Genomic DNA, 26,702 nt, shown 5'->3' with positions numbered 1-26,702 from the left:
GAGAAACAATGCATCAGTGTCTGATTCCAGAGAAGCAGTTGCAATTTTGAAGGAGTTCTCCAGGTGTCTGTGATGCATCTTTGAAAACAGGTTGTTCACATATGTACCTACTGCCAAAAAGGTAATGCGGCTAACTAGGTAAGCCATGTCTCATCTTCACCTTGAGGAACAATATTTCTTCTTGATTCCATCAATGATTTGATTTCATTTGGCAAATCATAACATCTTCTTAGCATTTTATCCCAACTTAGCAACTCCTCTGCCTGCTGGAGGCCCACTATTGCAATTGCAAATAAAATCTGCTTGATCAGAGCTACCGTCCCAGAAAATTATTTGGGTGTTTCCAACGCTTACCAAGATACCATTACAATTACCTGAGTATTTGAAGTTACAATGCAAGGAAACTTCGACAACGAATTTCTATATCTAGTGCTGCCGATCCCAGTTGATGCCCTAGTTCACTAGAGCGTATATACACAAACAGTGATTCTTGAAGAAAATTGAAAAGACACCACAAGAAAAGGGCTCTGGAGATACCAGTATAACAGAGTGGAAATCACAAATTCAGTGCAGCATGTAATCAAAATTAAACTGGCCAAAGCAATATTCCATAACATCTATGTTATAACATATGTTCTATGTTATGACAATATGTTCATGCCGAAGGAGTTTTGAAGGGGACAGAAACTCGTCTAGCTCTCTTCTGGTGCTTCGTAGGTTACATTTGCCTAGTGTTTTGCAACATACATCACTCAATTAAGATTACAATTAGCTCAGCAGTGCAGGAGAGAAGAGAAGGTGAGTTCTGGCTCATCATAAATATGCATGAAGAGTGCCCATATCTATGGGAGTGCAGATAGGGCTAGGCTCGGGGGGTTATATTCTCATATTCTGAATCCAACAGGCGGACCGTCTCTTTAAGTAGTTCTCTAAAAGTATTGGACTTACCGTGCGAATGAAAAGCCGTTTCTGCAGTGAGAAGCAGCAAGATGAGTATTTCATGGTCTCTGCTGCCATCTATTGTCATTTATTGGTCCTAACAATTCTTGCTGGGATTCTCTTTGTAACTGGAAACAGCACTTATGTACTATCCTGTTGCAGGGACTTCAGAAGCTTGCTTCCTGTGACAAACCTAACTGCAGCTTTTCCACATTTGATTATGCATTGGGCATCTTTGCCAAGCCTTGTAGGGGCATGAAAGAACAACAAAGGAATTCCATGAATTGTTATGGGCTGTGGATATATCCACTTCTGCTTACTAGTTAAATAAATAAATAAAAAATAAAAAAATGCGATGCTTTGTGGAAAGCAGCATCTTCTCTTGCAATCTTATCTGTCTTAGGAAAAAACACCCTTGTTTCTCAGCTTTGGTGCTGTCTCGTTCTTGATATGCTTTGTGAATTCACATGACAGTTTTCTAACGACAGCTCTCTCCCACGATCACTGCAGCGACCATCTCCTGCATGCAACACAGGAATCTTCCTGAATTTCATTTCTGTCTGTGCAGATTTCCAGAAGAGTGCAATGGAACCAGCAACAGGTTTTGCAAGAATGGGACTTACTTATTTCGTTGATCCATAGTCCAATAGTATTATTGTGTAAATAAATATGAAGCTTGCATTTTGCCAAGGTTTGAACTTTGAATGGACTTTGGCCTGTTTCAAGAAAGAATGTTCCTGAGCCTTCTCAGCATCACCAATCATCCGGCTTGCCTGGGTGGCATTAGCTGAAGAGTCATTGTCTTGGGCTGAAGATAACGTGTCGTCAGTATATATGAGTAACAAAGCTTCTTTGTAACGTGTGACTAAAACATAAAATGAGAAAGCGTAACACTAGTGGGAATGTGGACCTTGCTTTTGAGAAACAATGCATCAGTGTCTGATTCCAGAGAAGCAGTTGCAATTTTGAAGGAGTTCTCCAGGTGTCTGTGATGCATCTTTGAAAACAGGTTGTTCACATATGTACCTACTGCCAAAAAGGTAATGCGGCTAACTAGGTAAGCCATGTCTCATCTTCACCTTGAGGAACAATATTTCTTCTTGATTCCATCAATGATTTGATTTCATTTGGCAAATCATAACATCTTCTTAGCATTTTATCCCAACTTAGCAACTCCTCTGCCTGCTGGAGGCCCACTATTGCAATTGCAAATAAAATCTGCTTGATCAGAGCTACCGTCCCAGAAAATTATTTGGGTGTTTCCAACGCTTACCAAGATACCATTACAATTACCTGAGTATTTGAAGTTACAATGCAAGGAAACTTCGACAACGAATTTCTATATCTAGTGCTGCCGATCCCAGTTGATGCCCTAGTTCACTAGAGCGTATATACACAAACAGTGATTCTTGAAGAAAATTGAAAAGACACCACAAGAAAAGGGCTCTGGAGATACCAGTATAACAGAGTGGAAATCACAAATTCAGTGCAGCATGTAATCAAAATTAAACTGGCCAAAGCAATATTCCATAACATCTATGTTATAACATATGTTCTATGTTATGACAATATGTTCATGCCGAAGGAGTTTTGAAGGGGACAGAAACTCGTCTAGCTCTCTTCTGGTGCTTCGTAGGTTACATTTGCCTAGTGTTTTGCAACATACATCACTCAATTAAGATTACAATTAGCTCAGCAGTGCAGGAGAGAAGCGAAGGTGAGTTCTGGCTCATCATAAATATGCATGAAGAGTGCCCATATCTATGGGAGTGCAGATAGGGCTAGGCTCGGGGGGTAATATTCTCATATTCTGAATCCAACAGGCCGACCGTCTCTTTAAGTAGTTCTCTAAAAGTATCGGACTTACCGTGCGAAAGAAATGCCGTTTCTGCAGTGAGAAGCAGCAAGATGAGTATTTCATGGTCTCTGCTGCCATCTATTGTCATTTATTGGTCCTAACAATTCTTGCTGGGATTCTCTTTGTAACTGGAAACAGCACTTACGTACTATCCTGTTGCAGGGACTTCAGAAGCTTGCTTCCTGTGACAAACCTAACTGCAGCTTTTCCACATTTGATTATGCATTGGGCATCTTTGCCAAGCCTTGTAGGGGCATGAAAGAACAACAAAGGAATTCCATGAATTGTTATGGGCTGTGGATATATCCACTTCTGCTTACTAGTTAAATAAATAAATAAAAAAAAAAAAAATGCGATGCTTTGTGGAAAGCAGCATCTTCTCTTGCAATCTTATCTGTCTTAGGAAAAAACACCCTTGTTTCTCAGCTTTGGTGCTGTCTCGTTCTTGATATGCTTTGTGAATTCACATGACAGTTTTCTAACGACAGCTCTCTCCCACGATCACTGCAGCGACCATCTCCTGCATGCAACACAGGAATCTTCCTGAATTTCATTTCTGTCTGTGCAGATTTCCAGAAGAGTGCAATGGAACCAGCAACAGGTTTTGCAAGAATGGGACTTACTTATTTCGTTGATCCATAGTCCAATAGTATTATTGTGTAAATAAATACGAAGCTTGCATTTTGCCAAGGTTTGAACTTTGAATGGACTTTGGCCTGTTTCAAGAAAGAATGTTCCTGAGCCTTCTCAGCATCACCAATCATCCAGCTTGCCTGGGTGGCATTAGCTGAAGAGTCATTGTCTTGGGCTGAAGATAACGTGTCCTCGGTATATATGAGTAACAAAGCTTCTTTGTAACGTGTGACTAAAACATAAAATGAGAAAGCGTAACACTAGTGGGAATGTGGACCTTGCTTTTGAGAAACAATGCATCAGTGTCTGATTCCAGAGAAGCAGTTGCAATTTTGAAGGAGTTCTCCAGGTGTCTGTGATGCATCTTTGAAAACAGGTTGTTCACATATGTACCTACTGCCAAAAAGGTAATGCGGCTAACTAGGTAAGCCATGTCTCATCTTCACCTTGAGGAACAATATTTCTTCTTGATTCCATCAATGATTTGATTTCATTTGGCAAATCATAACATCTTCTTAGCATTTTATCCCAACTTAGCAACTCCTCTGCCTGCTGGAGGCCCACTATTGCAATTGCAAATAAAATCTGCTTGATCAGAGCTACCGTCCCAGAAAATTATTTGGGTGTTTCCAACGCTTACCAAGATACCATTACAATTACCTGAGTATTTGAAGTTACAATGCAAGGAAACTTCGACAACGAATTTCTATATCTAGTGCTGCCGATCCCAGTTGATGCCCTAGTTCACTAGAGCGTATATACACAAACAGTGATTCTTGAAGAAAATTGAAAAGACACCACAAGAAAAGGGCTCTGGAGATACCAGTATAACAGAGTGGAAATCACAAATTCAGTGCAGCATGTAATCAAAATTAAACTGGCCAAAGCAATATTCCATAACATCTATGTTATAACATATGTTCTATGTTATGACAATATGTTCATGCCGAAGGAGTTTTGAAGGGGACAGAAACTCGTCTAGCTCTCTTCTGGTGCTTCGTAGGTTACATTTGCCTAGTGTTTTGCAACATACATCACTCAATTAAGATTACAATTAGCTCAGCAGTGCAGGAGAGAAGCGAAGGTGAGTTCTGGCTCATCATAAATATGCATGAAGAGTGCCCATATCTATGGGAGTGCAGATAGGGCTAGGCTCGGGGGGTAATATTCTCATATTCTGAATCCAACAGGCCGACCGTCTCTTTAAGTAGTTCTCTAAAAGTATCGGACTTACCGTGCGAAAGAAATGCCGTTTCTGCAGTGAGAAGCAGCAAGATGAGTATTTCATGGTCTCTGCTGCCATCTATTGTCATTTATTGGTCCTAACAATTCTTGCTGGGATTCTCTTTGTAACTGGAAACAGCACTTACGTACTATCCTGTTGCAGGGACTTCAGAAGCTTGCTTCCTGTGACAAACCTAACTGCAGCTTTTCCACATTTGATTATGCATTGGGCATCTTTGCCAAGCCTTGTAGGGGCATGAAAGAACAACAAAGGAATTCCATGAATTGTTATGGGCTGTGGATATATCCACTTCTGCTTACTAGTTAAATAAATAAATAAAAAAAAAAAAAATGCGATGCTTTGTGGAAAGCAGCATCTTCTCTTGCAATCTTATCTGTCTTAGGAAAAAACACCCTTGTTTCTCAGCTTTGGTGCTGTCTCGTTCTTGATATGCTTTGTGAATTCACATGACAGTTTTCTAACGACAGCTCTCTCCCACGATCACTGCAGCGACCATCTCCTGCATGCAACACAGGAATCTTCCTGAATTTCATTTCTGTCTGTGCAGATTTCCAGAAGAGTGCAATGGAACCAGCAACAGGTTTTGCAAGAATGGGACTTACTTATTTCGTTGATCCATAGTCCAATAGTATTATTGTGTAAATAAATACGAAGCTTGCATTTTGCCAAGGTTTGAACTTTGAATGGACTTTGGCCTGTTTCAAGAAAGAATGTTCCTGAGCCTTCTCAGCATCACCAATCATCCAGCTTGCCTGGGTGGCATTAGCTGAAGAGTCATTGTCTTGGGCTGAAGATAACGTGTCCTCGGTATATATGAGTAACAAAGCTTCTTTGTAACGTGTGACTAAAACATAAAATGAGAAAGCGTAACACTAGTGGGAATGTGGACCTTGCTTTTGAGAAACAATGCATCAGTGTCTGATTCCAGGGAAGCAGTTGCAATTTTGAAGGAGTTCTCCAGGTGTTTGCCAGAGGTTTTTGATGGAATATTGCTCTTTTGTCTCTGGGGTTGTAACCTTGGTTTTCCCTGTTTGTGTTAAAGGGAGATTTACAATTCTCATTCAGTTAATATTCTTTGATCCTTCATTTCAGTTGTATTTAATTTCTTGCCAGAGTAACCTGGCATGTACAAGAATGTATTTATTCCTTCTTGTTTTCTCAGGCCATATTCAATTAATCCCAAAAAGTGAGCTATTCATTTATTTGTTTGCTTGCTTGTGTATTTGTTAGTTTGTTTGTTTTTTTTTATTGGCATTAGCTGCTTCTGTTGTTACAAAATCATCTACGGGCAGGAAGAGGCACCCGTATCCACGAAAGGTAAACTTCTTTATCCTGCTCCCCTAGCTGTAATTTAACCAAAGGAACTGCTAGGGTAGACTTCCCAAATTCCCATCCTTCGTCTATGCAACCAGAAATTGCTCCCTCTTTCTCAGTAATGTAAGATTACTTTCATTCCAATGGGGCGGAGCCCTCTCTGGGCTCTTCCAGCCCAGAGACTGCGGCGAAAATAAGCCCCTCCGGAGGAACGGCAGCAGGCTGAATTCGGACGTTCTCGGCTGCAGAACGGCACGACTTCGCTCTCACGGCTCGGAAGTGGCACTCGCGGTGAAGCGCTCCGGAGCGATTGCCGTTGCTGCCCGAGAAGTCGCGCTTATCGCCGAATGCCGCTTTCAGCCTCCAGCCGCGGTGTCGTGTTCCTCCGTCGCCGAGAAAGGGCGACTGTCCCCGGCAGCTTTTCTCCGAGTTGCGGGCTCCTCTCCGCACATCGGGAAGTCTCCCAAGGACTTGACGTTTTCTCTCAGATGTATAGCAGTTTCTCCCAATGATGTGATATATTCCCCCGGAATTACCTGCTTAGTTATAAAAATACGGCCTTTCTTCCCCAAATACCAGCTTATTCACTTCTATTTTCAGCCTATTTAGTTTTGAAGCCTAGTCTCAAATTTCTTTATCAGAAATGAAAGCAAGGGTGTGTATTTTGCACTGCTCACTGGACTCTGTTTAGCCAGCATATCAAAACACATGAAAGCATTTTCCATAAGTTCAACTTGCCATTATTCAAGTTTCATTCCTTTTTTTTTCGTTTTGTTTTGGTTTGAAACAGCACAGATCAGGTGATTTCTCATCTTGGAGATGCATGTTCAGCTCATTTAAATGAGCAGTCAAATCCCACAAAAAAACTAGCTATGAAAGCCATTTCTCATCTTCACCTTTAAAACCAATGCTTCTTTTGGATTCCATAAATGACTTGATTTCATTTCGCAAATCATCACATCCTCTTAGCATTTTATCCCAACTCAGCCACCTTCCTTCGGAAAAGTAAATGATGCCCCCATAATCAGCATCTATACTTCTCATGAATTCCTGTAATTAGCAACTATTCAGTCCATTGGACATAATGATGTTCAGTGCGGCTCCTCCGAGAGGGGGTTATTTTCTCGGCAGTCCAGAAAGGATCTCTCCCGACTTCTTCGAATGTGCTCCCTGGGAGCACAGCATCTGTCGCTCCTCGAATCTCCAGCTGCCTCTTTCAGAGAGGCTTTTCTCTTCTACCCTTGTGGTCACAGAACACAGAAGTGGAGCCACAGAGACCACACTTTGTGGCTCGAAATGAAGGCACGGACACAACATTCAGAGCCAGGCGTAGTGCCTTCTGCATATATGTACACTCGGCGACGTCCAAACCGCTCCTTTCCGATGTGCGGAGAAGAGCCCGCAACTCGGAGAAAAGCTGCCGGGGACAGTCGCCCTTTCTCGGCGACGGAGGAACACGACACCGCGGCTGGAGGCTGAAAGCGGCATTCGGCGATAAGCGCGACTTCTCGGGCAGCAACGGCAATCGCTCCGGAGCGCTTCACCGCGAGTGCCACTTCCGAGCCGTGACAGCGAAGTCGTGCCGTTCTGCAGCCGAGAACGTCCGAATTCAGCCTGCTGCCGTTCCTCCGGAGGGGCTTATTTTCGCCGCAGTCTCTGGGCTGGAAGAGCCCAGAGAGGGCTCCGCCCCATTGGAATGAAAGTAATCTTACATTACTGAGAAAGAGGGAGCAATTTCTGGTTGCATAGACGAAGGATGGGAATTTGGGAAGTCTACCCTAGCAGTTCCTTTGGTTAAATTACAGCTAGGGGAGCAGGATAAAGAAGTTTACCTTTCGTGGATACGGGTGCCTCTTCCTGCCCGTAGATGATTTTGTAACAACAGAAGCAGCTAATGCCAATAAAAAAAAACAAACAAACAAATACACAAACAAGCAAACAAATAAATGAATAGCTTACTTTTTGGGATTAATTGAATATGGCCTGAGAAAACAAGAAGGAATAAAAATATTCTTGAACATGCCAGGTTACTCTGGCAAGAAATTAAATACAACTGAAATGAAGGATCAAAGAATATTAACTGAATGAGAATTGTAAATCTCCCTTTAACACAAACAGGGAAAACCAAGGTTACAACCCCAGAGACAAAAGAGCAATATTCCATCAAAAACCTCTGGCAAACACCTGGAGAACTCCTTCAAAATTGCAACTGCTTCCCTGGAATCAGACACTGATGCATTGTTTCTCAAAAGCAAGGTCCACATTCCCGCTAGTGTTACGCTTTCTCATTTTATGTTTTAGTCACACGTTACAAAGAAGCTTTGTTACTCATATATACTGACGACACGTTATCTTCAGCCCAAGACAATGACTCTTCAGCTAATGCCACCCAGGCAAGCCGGATGATTGGTGATGCTGAGAAGGCTCAGGAACATTCTTTCTTGAAACAGGCCAAAGTCCATTCAAAGTTCAAACCTTGGCAAAATGCAAGCTTCGTATTTATTTACACAATAATACTATTGGACTATGGATCAACGAAATAAATAAGTCCCATTCTTGCAAAACCTGTTGCTGGTTCCATTGCACTCTTCTGGAAATCTGCACAGACAGAAATGAAATTCAGGAAGATTCCGGTGTTGCATGCAGGAGATGGTCGCTGCAGTGATCGTGGGAGAGAGCTGTCCTTAGAAAACTGTCATGTGAATTCACAAAGCATATCAAGAACGAGATAGCACCAAAGCTGAGAAACAAGGGTGTTTTTTCCTAAGACAGATAAGATTGCAAGAGAAGATGCTGCTTTCCACAGAGCATGGAATTTTTTTATTTTTTTGTTTATTTATTTAATTAGTAAGCAGAAGTGGATATATCCACAGCCCATAACAATTCATGGAATTCCTTTGTTGTTCTTTCATACCCCTACAAGGCTTGGCAAAGATGCCCAATGCATAATCAAATGTGGAAAAGCTGCAGTTAGGTTTGTCACAGGAAGCAAGCTTCTGAAGTCCCTGCAACAGGATAGTACATAAGTGCCGTTTCCAGTTCTTTAAAGACACCAGTTGTCAAGTGAACTAAGGAGATAGGAGCTCCTAAAAAGTCTGCCAATGTGAAAATGAAGTTCCTTACTGATCGTGTCTGAGCTACTACCTCTAAAAACCACCACTACCTGGCAGAAATTACATTGTGGGAAAGGGGTTACAGCCATCAGAACTATCAGAACAGCCTTCGTGTCTTTTATGCCCTATCAGCCAACGCTTCTCTCTCCCTGCCCTGGTTCCCCACTGGCTGAGTACTGCAGGCTCACTAATTTCCCAACATTCCACTAAACATACAGGTACTGGCTAAAGATGAACTGTTGCTAGCTAAGCGTATATTGCTAATTCTCACATTTGCTCATTCTGCACTAGGCCACAATTCCTGGACACCTGCTGTCCTGGGATAGAGGTAAGTTGGGAGGAAAAATGTAGGGGAGCATCACTTGCATTCCTCCTAATATAAAGGAGGGGCAGTTTGACCTCCTGTCAGAGGCCCCTTAAGTTGTTCTTTTGCTGAGGGCCTCTTGGCAAAACAGAATAGCCTATAATACAAAAGTTACAATTTTGGTACTTCTGAAGTATTTCATCTTCTCTACTAAGTGTGCATAAATGTGGAATGATAAGCCACTTTCTTCCAGAGAGGCTGTGCACGCCCCGTCCCTGGAGGTGTTCAAGGCCAGGTTGGATGGGGCCCTGCGCAGCCTGCGCTGGTATTAAATGTGGTGGTTAGTGGCCCTGCATGTGGCAGGGGGTTTGGAGATTCATGAAGCTTGAGGTCCCTTCCAACCCTGGCCATTCTGTGATTCTGTGATTCTGTGACTCCTCCGGCTGCTATTACTGGTGAGGAGAGCAGCTCTGTTTCCTGGGCTGATGGATGTGGTCCTGGCCCCAGAGGCATGCATTATATAGAGCGCAAGGTTCTGTTCTGTTCTATTTTGGGCCCAAACTTTTGTTACTTGCATTCTCTATAAGTGTTGACATGGTGACAGTGTCAAGCTCTTTACCAATCTATTGGCCTTTCTGGTTTGAGCAAGAAATTGCATTTCTAACTTCAGCTCTGAGAAAAGGGCAAAAATTCATTTGGGATTCTTACTACCTTGTACTGTAAATCTCTGAATTCTGTATGGATGGGGCCTTATAAATATTTCTATAATTAGTCAAAGCACAGTAAAGCATATAGGTTTTTTTTCCTTCAGGTTAAATACTGCTGATTAGCTGCTTACTTTTTAGAAAGTTCTCTGTCCTTAGTATTTACACAAGTCTTTTTCTGACCTGCTGTAAGCCCGTTAGTCCAAACCAGATAAGGAGTCTCATTTTAGAGCTGGAGATAGTGTAACACTGTTACTAGTTGATACTTGCTATTTCCTTGCATTCCAGGATTACGTCATAGACAAAAGAACTGCCTCCTAGAAGAGAATGACATATGAATTATAATGCAGTAGTGATCTTGTTTTTGGTGTTATTATTGCATAGGTATATCTGCCTTTGCACTGTTAGTTCTAGAAGATACTGTCTACAAGTATTGCTGACAATTCTCTTCCCCATCACTCTGTATCTCTCGTTGTCTTTTTCGTAGTTTCCATTGTGTGTTTATTTTTCTTGTTCTTCGTTTCTTTTTTCTTTCTTTTTTTGTTTTTGTTTTTATTTTTGTTTGTCTGTCTATCTGTATGGCTGTTGCTTTCGTTTTTCTTTATTCGTTTGTTTGTTTGTTTGTTTGTTTGTGTGTGTGTGTGGGGGGGGAGACAGGGGGTTTTGGGAGGGCTGAGTTTAGGGAGGGCTGTGCTGTGATCAAGTTACAAAACAAGAGGCTCTAATTCTTGGATTCAAAGTGCATGAAATTGCTATTCAGGGTGAAGAATGATCATTTCATATACCAACCTACTTGCCTTTCATCTGTCTTCACCACTTTCACCACAAGGCGTACAGAAATGCCATTAGAAATTGACCGATTTCTCAGTTCATACTCAACCTCCTTTTGTAGGACAACAAATACTTAATTGCCACCTCTGGGTTAAGGTATGTCGGGGTAGGAAGGGAAATGCTTGGGTATTTCTAATGAAACTTCAAATAGATGGGATTTCATTCACCTTGATAATTTGAAAACTTTCAGCAGAGTGAATAATTTCATCATGCTTTTTTCCTGACCAGGTTTTACTGGTAACATTTTCTCGAAACCAAGGTTTAAATAAAATGACTAAAAATTCATGTGTTTAAGGTTGAAGAAAATAAACAGACAAAACTTCCGAGTTTACCACCGAGTCTTCTGTCAAGACTCACTGCGCTACGTGAGGTTATGAGCACTACACTCTGGGTTATGAGCAAGCCCTTCCATGAGGCAAATACCGGGAGGAGGACTGTACCTCTCACACAAAGGAGTTACACCAAATTCCAGTATCTTCATTTTTCAAGGCAAGGGGGACTAAGAACTGACATTTCCAGACCAAGTCAGGGAACCGACTGATTAAACACTAATGCAAACTGTCCCTTCTCTGCTATCATCAAGGAGGGACAGCTATATTAAAAGGAGAGCATAATTCTGTTGATTGATTTGTTGAGTCCTCATCTGTTTCTCAAGGTTCTGACCTTACAGTTAGCAGTGAAATACTGAACTCAACTTGCAGTTGGTCCTGAGGTGAGAACAGAAAATACTAGATGCAACAATTCAGTCATACTTAGCTTTGTACATGTGGAATTTTAATAAGCTTTCAGCTTTGCTCCTCTTGATGTTTCCTCACTATGAGCGTGAGACAACTCTGCGCTGTGCAGTTCATCAGCAGGATCTGCCTGGGGTGGAAGACCCTTTCCCAGTTCTGGGCCTATATGAAGCTGACTTTTATTTCTTCTCTCCAAAGTCTCAAGACAAGGCTGAATCCTGTGTTCCTGTATTGTCCTATACTGGTCAAGTGCTCTCATCACCTTATCCAACAGCACGGCCTTAAAAGGGCACAGAACTGTGCAGCAGTTCAGGACATACAGGACTGCTGAATGGGACAGGCAGCTCCAGAGACACCCGGACTTGTCGGTACCAGCAGCAGGAAGCAAGGAGCACCCTGCAGCACCTCAACTTTCATCAGGTGCCTTTATGTGGGGACCTGAGTCAAGTTCCTAGCTCCCATGTGGACACCAACGTAAGGACACCTATGTTCAGGAAAGTAGGTGGCTGGAAATTGAATCTCACTCTTCCTCTTCAATATTGCAGTCTTCTGTACAACGTTTTTATGAGAACAGAAAAAAATCTGTAGAGATATGATTGAATTGAAATTTGTCACCTTCGCCTGATATTGAAGAGCACTTTCCAATTTGATACATGAAGAAGGAAAGACAGTTCAATCCCTACAATCTCCACTAGGTCTTTTTTATCTCAATCCATCAAATATTTCAAATCCCCTTTTACATCCTTGGTATTCACCCAATAGCTGATATTAAAATCCACCCCATCTTCATTCTCATTTTCATCTTTACAGATCAAAAGTATCTAAGATAATCGGTGTTCCTGAGCAGATCCCAAGCAGCAGCCCAAATACAAAGTGACGTAGAATAGAAAAAAGTATAGGCAATAACTGTTTCTCCTGCTCTCAGAGAATCACCGAGGTTGGAAAAGACCTGCAAGATCATCACCAACAGTTCTCCCTAAACCACGTCCCTCAACACCAAATCCTTGAAACATTCCTTGAATGCCTCCAGGGTCGGTGACTCCAGCACCTCCTGGGAAGCCCATTCCAGTGCCTGACCACTCTTTCCGAGCAGCAGTATTTCCTAACGTCCAACGTGAATCTCCCCTGGTGCAGCTTGAGGCCATTTCCTCTGGTCGTCTCACTGCTTACATGGGAGAAGAGGCCGAGTCCAGCTCACTGCAACTTCCCTTCAGGTAGTTAGAGAGAGCTGTAAGGTCTCCCCTGAGCCTCCTCTTCAGCAGATCGAACAATCCCGGCTCCCTCAGCCAAGCTGATAACAGCCTACACCACTCTGTCAAAGGGAGGAGCTGCACAATATCATAGCAGGGTAAAATTACTCAAGTTCCCCGATAGGCAGGAAGGCAAATATTAAAACTAAAGTCCAGCTGGATCAAAATAACCAAACATATGATTTTCAATAATACCAATTTTAGTTTCATGATTAGGGAGTCACAAACTTCAAGGAAATCAGAAACTAGGAGGATTCACCTCTTCAATAGATTTTACTAACGGTGTTTTATCGTAAAGTTCTGCACTGATATCTCAGGTCTCCTATAAAGCTGCAAGTAAATCTGCCCCTCCAGCAAGTCTGCTACCTTGAACACATCCCATATCACAGTGCATTTGGGAAGAGTGACAACTGCTAACTCTTCTTGTACACCTGTTTGTGCATTTACCCTGGAGGTCTCCCTTTAAGCAGTAAGCAAACGCTGTCATTGCTTCAGTTGTGTGATGAGATCAATGTCTGAAGCAGCCTGTCTGACAGTGAATCTCTGCTTTGAGGAAGAAGGTCAGATATTACACGGACTTCTTCATCATTCACATCTGTCACTTTTATCTCAATCTGTGTGTAACTGCCTTATTTTGTAGGCTTTTTTTCCCAGCTGCAAAGTTCAAGTCTTTTGCTTCTGCCTTGCCACACATTCCACTGGAGCCACAGATAGGTACAAGATGGGCACCTTATCAGATGTTCCCCCAGACAACAGAGGAGAAGCAGCCAGCACAGCTGCTTCTTCCACGTGGCATTTCTTATCCCCCTTACAGTTCAATAACACAGAAACAACTTCAGCTGGAGGTGAACTGCTTCCTGAAAAGGCATGCTGCTTTGGAAAGAGTACAGCCATACTGCCACATTACGGAGTACAGCATGAACCAAAGATAGCATACACTACAATTCACACTGAGATGTACACACATACTAAATAGGGAATTTTTTAGATGGCTTTCTTAGAGTGACTTCCAGCTTGAGGCAAGGCAAAAATAAGAGATACATGAAATGAATACATAACAAGCATTTCAAGTTAAAACAGAAAAAAGAGCATGGCTCAGATAAGGTCATTTGCAATAGCTTAACAGCTTTTGGAATAATATTCCATGGTGATGATGAAAGACAGATGGAATCTGTGACTCTGATAAATCTTCAGTACTTAGAGATGAGCAAGGACTACACGAAAATCTTTCAAAATGGAAAGGCTCACTGGTATGCCCTAACCTTTGTCAGCTGCTCCCTTTTAACTATATGCTGATGATCATAAAGACAATTGCCACAGTCTGTTTCAGGCGATGAGTAAATCCATGGAGAATACTCAGTTCTGCAGCGCTGCCTGTCTTGTGACTTTTTTGGCAAAAAAGGCCCGTGGCTGAATGGTGCCTTCAGCACTATACCTGACATTTCCCACGCGAGCCTTGAAAGGAACACGTTCTATCATCTTCTTCTCCCTACATGGAACATTCCTTCTTAGCCCAGGTTTTTGATTCAACAGAAGGGGAATGCAAGCTCATCAAATATGCCTGTAGTGTTTGCGGGTACAGCTCTCCTGAGTTCTGAAAAACCACATCTTTCTTCTGCTAAAGGTGGATTTGGCACGCAAATTTGCCCAGAGAATACCAGCTTCTGTCTTTTCCTTCACCATTCTATTCCATTTAGTCAGAGTTGCAGCCAAACAGAGAACGCCACGAGCATTGCTACAAACACCTCAAATGAACTGTAACAAGGCAGAAAGAAGATCTGAACTTTAGACTAAGGATGACAACCCTACCGTTCCTGCCTGAGTTGGTAGCCCCATTATCTGGAAGCAGTTGTGAAGTGAGAACACACATGCACACACAGCTCCAGAAATCAGATTTCCTGCACCATGAACGGACCCCTTTCAACGGTCATTGTTTTCTCAGAACTTGCAACTTTCCACACTGCAACAAAACATCATCCTTCAACCCAGCAGAGATCTGGGTTGCTTCCTTTATTTTTTGAAAGTGACAGTTGTTATGAGATAAGCAGAGGCCAAGGGGAGAAATTGGATATAGTGCTCATTTTCTGCTGAGCCATACCTGTAACGCACTCTGGGATCCTGTTACCTTCTGCAGCAGGTCATTTTTAATTGCCTTATCATAAAATACTTTTTGAAGCACTGAACATTAAGGGATTTAAACCTCTTTAATGCTCCTGGATGGCAATCTCTCAAGGCTCATACTGAGGCCAGCTCCATCTAATCAATAGAATGTGGGCAAAAAAGCAATACCATCAATTAATGACAAGTATTGTAGAGAATATTTGAAACACTTGAAAGAAGACCTCTAGGAGATCTGCATTTCAATAATAAGCCAAAGCAGTAAGTGAGGGAGGAAGGAAGGAAGGAGGGAAGAAAGGAAGGAAGGAAGGAATATTTCTGTTCTTTCCGGGGTAAAGTCATTTATTACTCTCCAAGCAAAAGGTTTTGTACAATGTAATACAGGTAGATACAGGTGTGTGAAATCAAACCTGTACAGGGAAAGGCCCACAACAGCAATCAGATGTGCATAGACTGGGGTAAAGCAATATGAAAACCATGGTATCACTGCACTCAAAAGAAGGTTCATCTTGAATATAGCAAAGTGCTGTCAGCAGCGGTACACACCATGTTGCAAAAACACTGAGGTCTACAATGCAATAGGAGCCAGTCTGGGGAGTGTAATAGCTGTCCTATCCTGAATAACTGCAATTCACAGAAATCTGTCGTTATCTAAGAAACGTGGATAGCAACACCTACGCTCACAGGGGTGAATGGGATCCTTTTAGCTGACTCCAAGATTTTCCAATCAAATTATCTCTAAAGAATGAAGAGCAATCAAGTTCATGTAATTGAGTTTGTTCAGTATGCAGGTATTTGAAAGCAATGCGAGTTAGTTAGACCCTTGGTATCATTAAGGAGTGGTTTCAGATAAGGAAAAGCTGTCCCAAAGCACCACTAAGGAGCTCAGCAACACTTCTGAAATGAGCTGCAGCTTGGACATCAGTGCAGCGGGTCACCCGGGAGGAAATCCCTTCTCATAGCACATTTTGACTGTTCTCACAAATCAGTCAGATAGCCTCCCATCTGTCTTTTCCAAAGGTATTTTCTGCATCCAAGAGAAAGACTTGTTATAAAAGCCTGTTAGAATCCTAACAGTTGATCACTGTGGAGTTAATCTATTTTATTCAGGTTTATTTAATAGCTTTTTGCTAGGTTTCAGTGCCTGAACTAAGTGATCTTCATTAGTTTGCAGATACTATGCCTTGTACCTAAGTGCATGTATCTGGAAGTACCCCAGTAGATATCTAAGGTACACGAGCACCAAGAATTTTCCACTATGAATGACAGTGCTTGGAATACCAAATTCATTCTTGCTTACATAAAGCATTTTTTCTAATTCTATTTCATCTGTGACATCTCTGAAGCTTTGGAAACTTCAGATTCAGAAAAAAAAAAATTCATCTGATTTCACATTACTTACATACCAACTGTAATTGCTAAGTTGTTCTGAGTGGCCCACAGCCAAAGAAAATCTTACGTATTTTTCCGTTTCATACATCTGCCTCAGTTTTGAATGGCCTTTTCCATAGAATAACAAAGACTTCTGTGTTTCAGCAAGTCCATCTGTTACAAATTAGACAATTCAGCCGATCTATCTTCTCAGGCTAAGTTTATACTCAGCAGCTTTCCAGGAGTAGTGCCTAAGTGCTCGTGACGGCCAAGCTCAGGGCTGGGCAAGCTGTAGTCAATCACGGTCTCTATCTACTGCAGTTTAACAGTCACATTAAGGTTGAATCAGTCTTCACACAAGGAAGCAATGTATTAAAGCTAGACTCAAACTGCAGTAAATCTCAAACGTACAGATGCAGACTTGTGCTCTGACCTGTACAGCATCTGAATGAACGACACAGGGTGAGAGGGTTAGACGCAAGTCCTACAAAACTCAGAAAATACAAGACCAAAGTCACAAACCACAGCCAATGAAGGGGATTTTACAGGCTTAGCCTTCTTGCCGTTTGCTGTAGTATGTTTACTTAGCAATCTGAGCATGTATGCAGTTTACAGATGAAAATACTCTTTTTATTCATAATGAAGAGGCATAAAAGAATTCTGAGAACCTTGATCTTGCAGAAGTAACCTCACGAGACTGAAACACTTCAAAAGCATAGTTGGGGAAGTTTTAAAAATTACATAAGCAACAAGGAAGTTCTTGACTACGTGATCAGATTGAATCAGGGTGGCAATAGATCTCATCAGCTCAGTGTGAAGACGAGGTAGTAGTACTGTCTGGACACCAGAGGAAGGAAAGGACTGCGTGGAAAAGTTTGCACTTTCATAAATGCATGGGAAAAGAAACCAAAAAAAGGAGGAGGAAATGACCAAATCTGAGAATAAGGCAGAGAGAGGAGTGAATACAGCTGAGATTCATCCCAGCAAGAAATAAAATCAGCAAACACTCCAGGCGCAGCAATTATAGCCTGATTATTCTATGGAAACATGGCAATATGCATGAAACATATATATACATGAAACCGTTCTATTAAGCATGTTAAAATAACTGAAAGTAGATTTGTCCCAAGAAAACATATGTAACCAAGCTTCTGCTTGGCTTTCAGATGCACACACATTATTTCTTTGACTTGGAAAGACAAGCATGTGTGATACACTACTGAGTACTGAGTTATTTCAGCTTTCTGGGAGCTGTATACTAATGCTGTGTTGTCAGAAGTCTTCTGAAATGAGGGTTTGATACTCCGACATCAGTAAACAGCATAGTGCTACTGATCTGTAACCTCTCAGCAGCAAAATGGAGAAATCCATGTGATCGATTCAGCGTCTGTGAGGAGAAGCAACACCTTTTAATACGCCACCTCAGAGAGCTGGCAGAAAAAATAGACAAATTTTATTTTACCTGCTTCATCAAAGTACATACAATGGAATTTGTTTGAGAGAAGAATGAACTCCTTTATATTGCAGATGGAAGGACAGACCCTGCCAGTACAAATCTACATGAATACATGGCAGAATACCTTACCCATGAGCAGATAACTCTTTTCTTACAAGCGCAACTTTTGTCACTCTTGACAGCAATACCTGAAATGCAGTTTGTGAGTCTTGGAAAAGGAAGGCAGACGGAAAAAAGACACCGTTTAGTCTGGATTTGATTAACATTACTCTGTTGCTCTCAGTTGGTTGCAGAACTTAACTTCTACAATGGCAGGGGGCGTCACTGACACTTGGCATCATATCTCTTTGAAATTCTAGGCCCCTTTCAGTCAAATTTGGCAGAGAGGAAAAGAGTTTTCAAAATGTTGTTTTTTTTTGTTTTGTTTTGTTTTTAATTTATTGAAGAGGATAATGATCCAGTTGTAGCAATGACATATTTCTATTTGAAAAGTGAGTCATAGTGGTATTCCCCACGATCTATTTTTCAGCGTTTTTCAGACTTCACATATAGGAACTTCCTACCAGGTCAGTGACAGGCGAACACAGCTCCAACACATAGCTGATCTCTGTGAAGGATAAAATGCACACAAGGCATGCGATTCTGAAATTCAAAGGAGATTTCAAATGGTTGTATTTCAGTATGCTTAAATAATGTTCTACCTATTCTGCACTTCCTTAGAAAAATCTGAAATCTATTTTTCAGTCATTATCTCTTTTTCATTTAAGAAGACCTTCCAATAATTCATAAGCTTTACCTTCATTATCCCGTGCTCATTTTTATAGTTCCTCATTGCAGAAAACTGATGTGGCCCAATTGGATTACCAAGGTAAAATCAAGCATCTGTAAACAAGGGTAGGAATATCAGATGAAAAGCCAGAAATGTAGTTGAAAGGCAGGCAGTGCCCAGGGATTTGAGATACAGGACACAGACTTCACCCAACTGCACACGCTACTGCAACTGAAGGGCATGGGAAGCCTCTTCAGCCCTCTGATTACTATTAAACCTTGCGAGAGGAGATCCTCATGGAAAAGAAATTAGCCTCAAGCCAATTACAAATGAAAATCCTTTCATTCAGCTGCCTTTGGCATGCTGTCCAGATATTCTCTCCCAGATAACAATAATATTTCTAAAAGTATGATTTTAAGCCTTATTTTCTTTTCCACTAAAAGCTTCTACTGGGAGAAGGGAAATTCTGATCTTTCTGTTGGCATTACGTTTGTCTGCAGGGCCCATAATATGACTTAATTGCATATCAGGGCACAGATTCCCATTGCTCTGGCCCCATACCATCCCTTTGAGCAGTGCGTTAAATGCAGCACATTTCAGATCAAAAGCCAGATGCCTTCCCCATGCAACCCCTACTGTGAGTGCCTCACAGAACATGAATTCCTGTATGACTGCAATGCACCCTGAGCCTTCTGAGTCCATAGGATGGCACTGTGTAGGCCTCTCATGCTGCTTCTGAGACCTTCAGCTCCAATTCTATCTGATCCAGACTGAATCTTCCTCGTTCATTTGTCAGTCCATCACCAAGAAAAAGCCCAGTCCCTCTCCTCTGCAAGCAGATGCAACAAGGGAACCCCAGGTTATGAAGGCAATATTTACATCCAGATGAAGTTTCTCACTTTTACTTAGGGCCAGCCTGACTTCCTTGCTGGCATCCCAGTCGTCCCACTGCCAAGGCCCGTCACCTCTTCTGGAAAACGCAAGTGCAGCAGTGCTTCTTCCTTGGCAGGGGACAGGTAACAGGAGGAGGCCCCTGGCCTCACCCCATCATCAGTCACATAAGACCCCTTCACAGGAGTTGGGGTAGCTGTCCTCTTGGCTCTGTGGTGGTCAGAAACAGACCTAAACAGCGCTGTCTACAGTTAGAAATGCCTCCAGCTCCCAGGATGATGTCCTTCAAATTGCTCTCCCAAAAAGCACTTCCAGACAGTAAGCCCCAGTAACAGCAGAGGTCTGTCTCTTCAATGGTTTGTATCATATCTGATCATAAATTGATAATCATAAATTAAATAAAATATCTCCATGGCTTTACCTTCTCCAATCAAAACGGAAAGGACTCATAGCCCCTTACAGTGAGGATTATCTAGTTAGGTTTTATACACCAAGTGCTCGGGAAAACTGTAGCAATTACTAACAGTACAAAAAGAAATTTGAGATAATCATAGCTGGCTAATACATTGTAGCTATGTAAAGAATGGAGGAGAGGCAGAATTCAGAAAGTTTTCAGAAATAGTTCAAAGACGTTAAAAAAGGTTTCTTGCTAGGCTTCAACCCTTGACAGAGCTACAGACAATTTCTATGTATGTTTTGTGATTCCTGGCAGGTCGTTTTCTCACTTACACTCATCGAATCACTCAGGTTGGAGAAGACCTTAAAAATCATCGAAGCCAACCATAACCTAACCACACTACTTTTGCTCTAACAACCCTCTGCTAAATCATGTTCCTGAGCACCGCATCCAAACGGATTTTAAAACATCCAGGGATGGTGACTCAACCACCTCCCTGGGGAGCCCAGTCCAGTGCTTTTCTAACTTCAGCTCTGAGAAAAGGACAAAAATTCATTTGGGATTCTTACTACCTTGTACTGTAAATCTCTGAATTCTGTATGGATGGGGCCTTATAAATATTTCTATAATTAGTCAAAGCACAGTAAAGCATATAGGTTTTTTTTCCTTCAGGTTAAATACTGCTGATTAGCTGCTTACTTTTTAGAAAGTTCTCTGTCCTTAGTATTTACACAAGTCTTTTTCTGACCTGCTGTAAGCCCGTTAGTCCAAACCAGATAAGGAGTCTCATTTTAGAGCTGGAGATAGTGTAACACTGTTACTAGTTGATACTTGCTATTTCCTTGCATTCCAGGATTACGTCATAGACAAAAGAACTGCCTCCTAGAAAGAATGACATATGAATTATAATGCAGTAGTGATCTTGTTTTTGGTGTTATTATTGCATAGGTATATCTGCCTTTGCACTGTTAGTTCTAGAAGATACTGTCTACAGGTATTGCTGACAATTCTCTTCCCCATCACTCTGTATCTCTCGTTGTCTTTTTCGTAGTTTCCATTGTGTGGTTTTTTTTCTTGTTCTTCGTTTCTTTTTTCTTTCTTTTTTTGTTTTTGTTTTTATTTTTGTTTGTCTGTCTATCTGTATGGCTGTTGCTTTCGTTTTTCTTTGTTTGTTTGTTTGTTTGTTTGTGTGTGTGTGTGTGGGGGGGGGGGGGGGGGGGAGACAGGGGGTTTTGGGAGGGCTGAGTTGGTTGTTTTAGCTTGGTTGTTCTGTTTGTCTGTCTGCTTCCAAGTGACTCCAGTATATGTCCATCTCAGAAATCTGTTTGTATTATGATCTTTAATGCAAATATGAAAAACATTGACTACAGACACCCTTTCACCGATATTCTGATACTTCACTCAACTAAGGAAACCTCATTATTCTTCAACAGGTCATCTACAAACTGATTAGTAGAGAAGAAGCCACTAGGAGTAACAAACAATTAAGAGGCCACGGCCACCTGAGGGAAACCTCATGGTGTTTTGTTTTGGCCAAGGAAAACCAGTTGATTATTTTCAGAACTTGCATAAATTAAAAACATCAATTAATAAAAATGATACAAATAAATAGTAATAATAATTACATAAAAGTAAGAAAAGACCATTCAAGCTGCATGAAAATAAAATCATGGATTCTCACTACCACTGTTGCTGTATTTGTTTATAAAGCCAAGATCATGGCCTCAATCTACTGTGTAAAACTGCATAACTTGACATGCTGTCTTCCTCTAAAGAGGGATTAAAAACACAAATGAAATCTTAGAATCCATTTGAAAATCAATTTTACTTTATTTCCCTGAACTTCAATAATATAGTGACACCCAACCTTCACTTAAAAGGATGAGTAACGTGAGCAAACGTGGATTAATAACTGGTATAACTAAGTGTTATTATTCTATAGACCTCAAAGGTGTCTGCCTTCTGAATATCACCAGATTTTACAAAAGATCATTCAGATCCACGCTTTAAACGTATGCTATCAAAATAAGCTCAACTAGCTTACAGAAATGACTAGGCAGTTTCACTTTCAATAGATATGATTTAAAATGATACCTTTGAAGTAGTGACCAAGCTCGGTGTGGCTCCCATCATTTCTAGCCTCGCTATATTAACTACATCTCAAGAATAAGGATTGCGCTCTTATGGAAAAAATAGGTAGTGAATGTCAGTCTTACTGAGAAGACTAACGGTCATCACTTGATCTAAAAATAATAAAACACGGATCACACAAATATACGTTTTCTTGTCTGGAAAAAAGCAAGAATTTTCAGAAGGAGCATGAAATCACAAGCAGCATGGATGTTCGGATTTTGTATATTCGAGGGCAAAAAAAGAATTCTCAAAGAAAATATCCATAGAAAATATGTAATCCTTTATCACCTTTGGAGAAATAATGCTGATGTGTGGTATGAAACTGAAAAAAAAGAAAAAAAGAAAAAAAAAAGAAAAAAGCAGGTAACTGTCAAAATGTTAGCTAAATACACTATACACTAATACGCCTGTATATACGTATGTATGTATACAGGTATGTAATGTACGTGTAGTGGAATACTGCTGAGAAGGTTCATCCTCTATTGTCACACCACCAGCGTCGGCCTCTGATCTTGTGGACGAATATAATCACATAGGAGACGTTACTGTTGAAGCAGACCTCATACATACACATGGAATCTGCTGTACAATTTTCACTTCAAAGGCATAATTTGCTCACGCAATCGACACCATCAATAAGAACATCTATTGTATAATGCATCAAGATCTACCTGACTTCCTAATAATCGAGGTGCTGAGACTGTAACTTGTCAATCTATGTATATTGATTTTCTATTGCTTTTGCCACAGTGTATTTGGTGTGTTGATTTTATGGCCACCAGACACTCACTCAGCCTCTCTCTCACTCCCCCTGCACAGAAAGCCAGAGAGAGAGGGGAAAGCCCATGGGAATATTACCTCAGAAGTCAAACAAATTTAACTTCGGGAAAATAAATTTCATTTATTCATCCCATGCCCTGCTCAGCAGGTCTTCCTCACCCCTCCGTTTCTGACTCCTTCATCTGTCGCAGAGTAGCTCCTCTCCGCTCTCCCTTCCTCCTCACACCTCTCCCTGATCCAGCATACGCTCTTCAGGAGCTGCAGGGTGAGCGTTGCTGGGGGCACATAGCACCTTCTCCATGACCTTCTTCCAAGGTGTTCCCACTCTTTTCTGGGATCTTTCTTCTGAGCTCCACTCCCTCTGAGCTGCCTGCCCTTTGGCTAATGGGTCCTGTGGGGCAGTAGGAGGGAGTAGCAGTGGGCTGGAACTAGTTGTGTCTAGCACCCCAGTTTCACACCACACATCAGCATTATGGCAGGCCTTTCCACAACTGGACACCTGCACTCAGTGCAATACTCTTGTGATCAGAAAAGTCCAAAGAATGTTTCAGAAAGGTGAGTTGGGATTGTGTAAACATACAACACGTGTATTGATTAAAATTACATTTATGTTTATTAGGAATACAATGTTAGTTCAATTGTTCAGGAAGTGTAGACTCTGTAAGAATTGATTCTTACAAAATCAGAATCATTGTAAACAGCCTGAATTTTCAAAGCACTCAATGAACTGTACATAAGCTTTATTTGAGAAGCCCCTTATGCAAACAGCCTCCTTTTCTAGTGGATGAGCACACACACTTTCTCTCAAAACTGTTTAATCATGGGGTGAGGCCAGGGGCCTCCTCCTGTTACCTGTCCCCTGCCAAGGAAGAAGCACTGCTGCACTTGCGTTTTCCAGAAGAGGTGACGGGCCTTGGCAGTGGGACGACTGGGATGCCAGCAAGGAAGTCAGGCTGGCCCTAAGTAAAAGTGAGAAACTTCATCTGGATGTAAATATTGCCTTCATAACCTGGGGTTCCCTTGTTGCATCTGCTTGCAGAGGAGAGGGACTGGGCTTTTTCTTGGTGATGGACTGACAAATGAACGAGGAAGATTCAGTCTGGATCAGATAGAATTGGAGCTGAAGGTCTCAGCAGCAGCATGAGAGGCCTACACAGTGCCATCCTATGGACTCAGAAGGCTCAGGGTGCATTGCAGTCATTCAGGAATTCACCTTTTTTAACGTCTTTGAACTATTTCTGAAAACTTTCTGAATTCTGCCTCTCCTCCATTCTTTACATAGCTACAATGTATTAGCCAGCTATAATTATCTCAAATTTCTTTTTGTACTGTTAGTAATTGCTACAGTTTTCCCGAGCACTTGGTGTATAAAACCTAACTAGATAATCCTCACTGTAAGGGGCTATGAGTCCTTTCCGTTTTGATTGGAGAAGGTAAAGCCATGGAGATATTTTATTTAATTTATGATTATCAATTTATGATCAGATATGATACAAGCTATGGAACTCTTACAAAGCTTTGCTTTCTGTGCTTTGATTGCTTCTGCATTTGCCAAAACTCTCTGTCTTTATTACTCTAGTTGTTCAACTGTAAAATATCAAAAGGATATGATACCATAGGAGTAGAAATTATCCCACAAACTAAAACAAGTGCACCTACTTGAAGTGCAATTTCTTGCTCAAACCAGAAAGGCCAATAGATTGGTAAAGAGCTTGACACTGTCACCATGTCAACACTTATAGAGAATGCAAGTAACAAAAGTTTGGGCCCAAAATAGAACAGAACAGAACCTTGCGCTCTATATAATGCATGCCTCTGGGGCCAGGACCACATCCATCAGCCCAGGAAACAGAGCTGCTCTCCTCACCAGTAATAGCAGCCGGAGGAGTCACAGAATCACAGAATCACAGAATGGCCAGGGTTGGAAGGGACCTCAAGCTTCATGAATCTCCAAACCCCCTGCCACATGCAGGGCCACTAACCACCACATTTAATACCAGCGCAGGCTGCGCAGGGCCCCATCCAACCTGGCCTTGAACACCTCCAGGGACGGGGCGTGCACAGCCTCTCTGGAAGAAAGTGGCTTATTATTCCACATTTATGCACACTTAGTAGATAAGATGAAATACTTCAGAAGTACCAAAATTGTAACTTTTGTATTATAGGCTATTCTGTTTTGCCAAGAGGCCCTCAGCAAAAGAACAACTTAAGGGGCCTCTGACAAGAGGTCAAACTGCCCCTCCTTTATATTAGGAGGAATGCAAGTGATGCTCCCCTACATTTTTCCTCCCAACTTACCTCTATCCCAGGACAGCAGGTCTCCAGGAATTGTGGCCTAGTGCAGAATGAGCAAATGTGAGAATTAGCAATATACGCTTAGCTAGCAACCGTTCATCTTTAGCCAGTACCTGTATGTTTAGTGGAATGTTGGGAAATTGGTGAGCCTGCAGTACTCAGCCAATGGGGAACCAGGGCAGGGAGAGAGAAGCGTTGGCTGATAGGGCATAAAAGACACGAAGGCTGTTCTGATAGTTCTGATGGCTGTAACCCCTTTCCCACAATGTAATCTGCCAGGTAGTGGTGGTTTTTAGAGGTAGTAGCTCAGATACGATCAGTAAGGAACTTCATTTTCACATTGGCAGACTTTTTAGGAGCTCCTATCTCCTTAGTTCACTTGACAACTGGTGTCTTTAAAGAACTGGAAACGGCACTTATGTACTATCCTGTTGCAGGGACTTCAGAAGCTTGCTTCCTGTGACAAACCTAACTGCAGCTTTTCCACATTTGATAATGTACTGGGCATCTTTGCCAAGCCTTGTAGGGGTATGAAAGAACAACAAAGGAATTCCATGAATTGTTATGGGCTGTGGATATATCCACTTCTGCTTACTAATTGAAATATTAAAAATAAAAAAAAAAAAAAATGCGATGCTTTGTGGAAAGCAGCATCTTCTCTTGCAATCTTATCTGTCTTAGGAAAAAACACCCTTGTTTCTCAGCTTTGGTGCTGTCTCGTTCTTGATATGCTTTGTGAATTCACATGACAGTTTTCTAACGACAGCTCTCTCCCACGATCACTGCAGCGACCATCTCCTGCATGCAACACAGGAATCTTCCTGAATTTCATTTCTGTCTGTGCAGATTTCCAGAAGAGTGCAATGGAACCAGCAACAGGTTTTGCAAGAATGGGACTCATTTATTTCGTTGATCCATAGTCCAATAGTATTATTGTGTAAATAAATACGAAGCTTGCATTTTGCCAAGGTTTGAACTTTGAATGGACTTTGGCCTGTTTCAAGAAAGAATGTTCCTGAGCCTTCTCAGCATCACCAATCATCCGGCTTGCCTGGGTGGCATTAGCTGAAGAGTCATTGTCTTGGGCTGAAGATAACGTGTCGTCAGTATATATGAGTAACAAAGCTTCTTTGTAACGTGTGACTAAAACATAAAATGAGAAAGCGTAACACTAGTGGGAATGTGGACCTTGCTTTTGAGAAACAATGCATCAGTGTCTGATTCCAGAGAAGCAGTTGCAATTTTGAAGGAGTTCTCCAGGTGTCTGTGAGAGGTGTACATGTGGTAGGAGCACCTATAGGTGCCGGTGTCAGCTGGAGTCAGCCCAAAGAGGGTGAAGGTGGCCGTGCCCCCACCATCAGGGTCCTGCTGCTGGACAGGGGCCGAGTGCCCATCCTTGTGCAGGAAGGTGGCCCCTTGGTACATGTTCCTGCATCGGATGGTGATGTTGGTCCCCATCCCCACACGTCTCTTGTGGCTCATGGAAATGCCAGGTGGGGGGAAGCAGTGATCTGCATGATGGGAGAGAAAATGGATGGGACTTGGGCCTGTGAGGACAGCTCAGGG

The 26,702-nt window shown here is 41.8% G+C and overlaps 1 pseudogene across 1 annotated transcript in view; it reads right to left on the bottom strand.

Annotated features, from left to right (window-relative positions):
• LOC306945805 (osteoclast-associated immunoglobulin-like receptor) overlaps nucleotides 1-26,702 on the bottom strand; it is a 70,280-nt pseudogene that overhangs the window by 43,106 nt on the left and 472 nt on the right. Inside the window, exon 3 of the transcript in view lies at nucleotides 26,416-26,647. The product of the transcript in view is annotated as an osteoclast-associated immunoglobulin-like receptor (transcript). The remainder of the gene's footprint in view (nucleotides 1-26,415; nucleotides 26,648-26,702) is intronic.

The sequence above is a fragment of the Tetrao urogallus genome, assembly GCF_951394365.1.
Source record: "Tetrao urogallus genome assembly, chromosome: 4".
Taxonomy (NCBI): Eukaryota; Metazoa; Chordata; class Aves; order Galliformes; family Phasianidae; genus Tetrao; species Tetrao urogallus.
The sequence above is the reverse complement of the archived record's forward strand: the minus strand, read 5'-3'. Positions and strand labels throughout refer to the sequence as shown.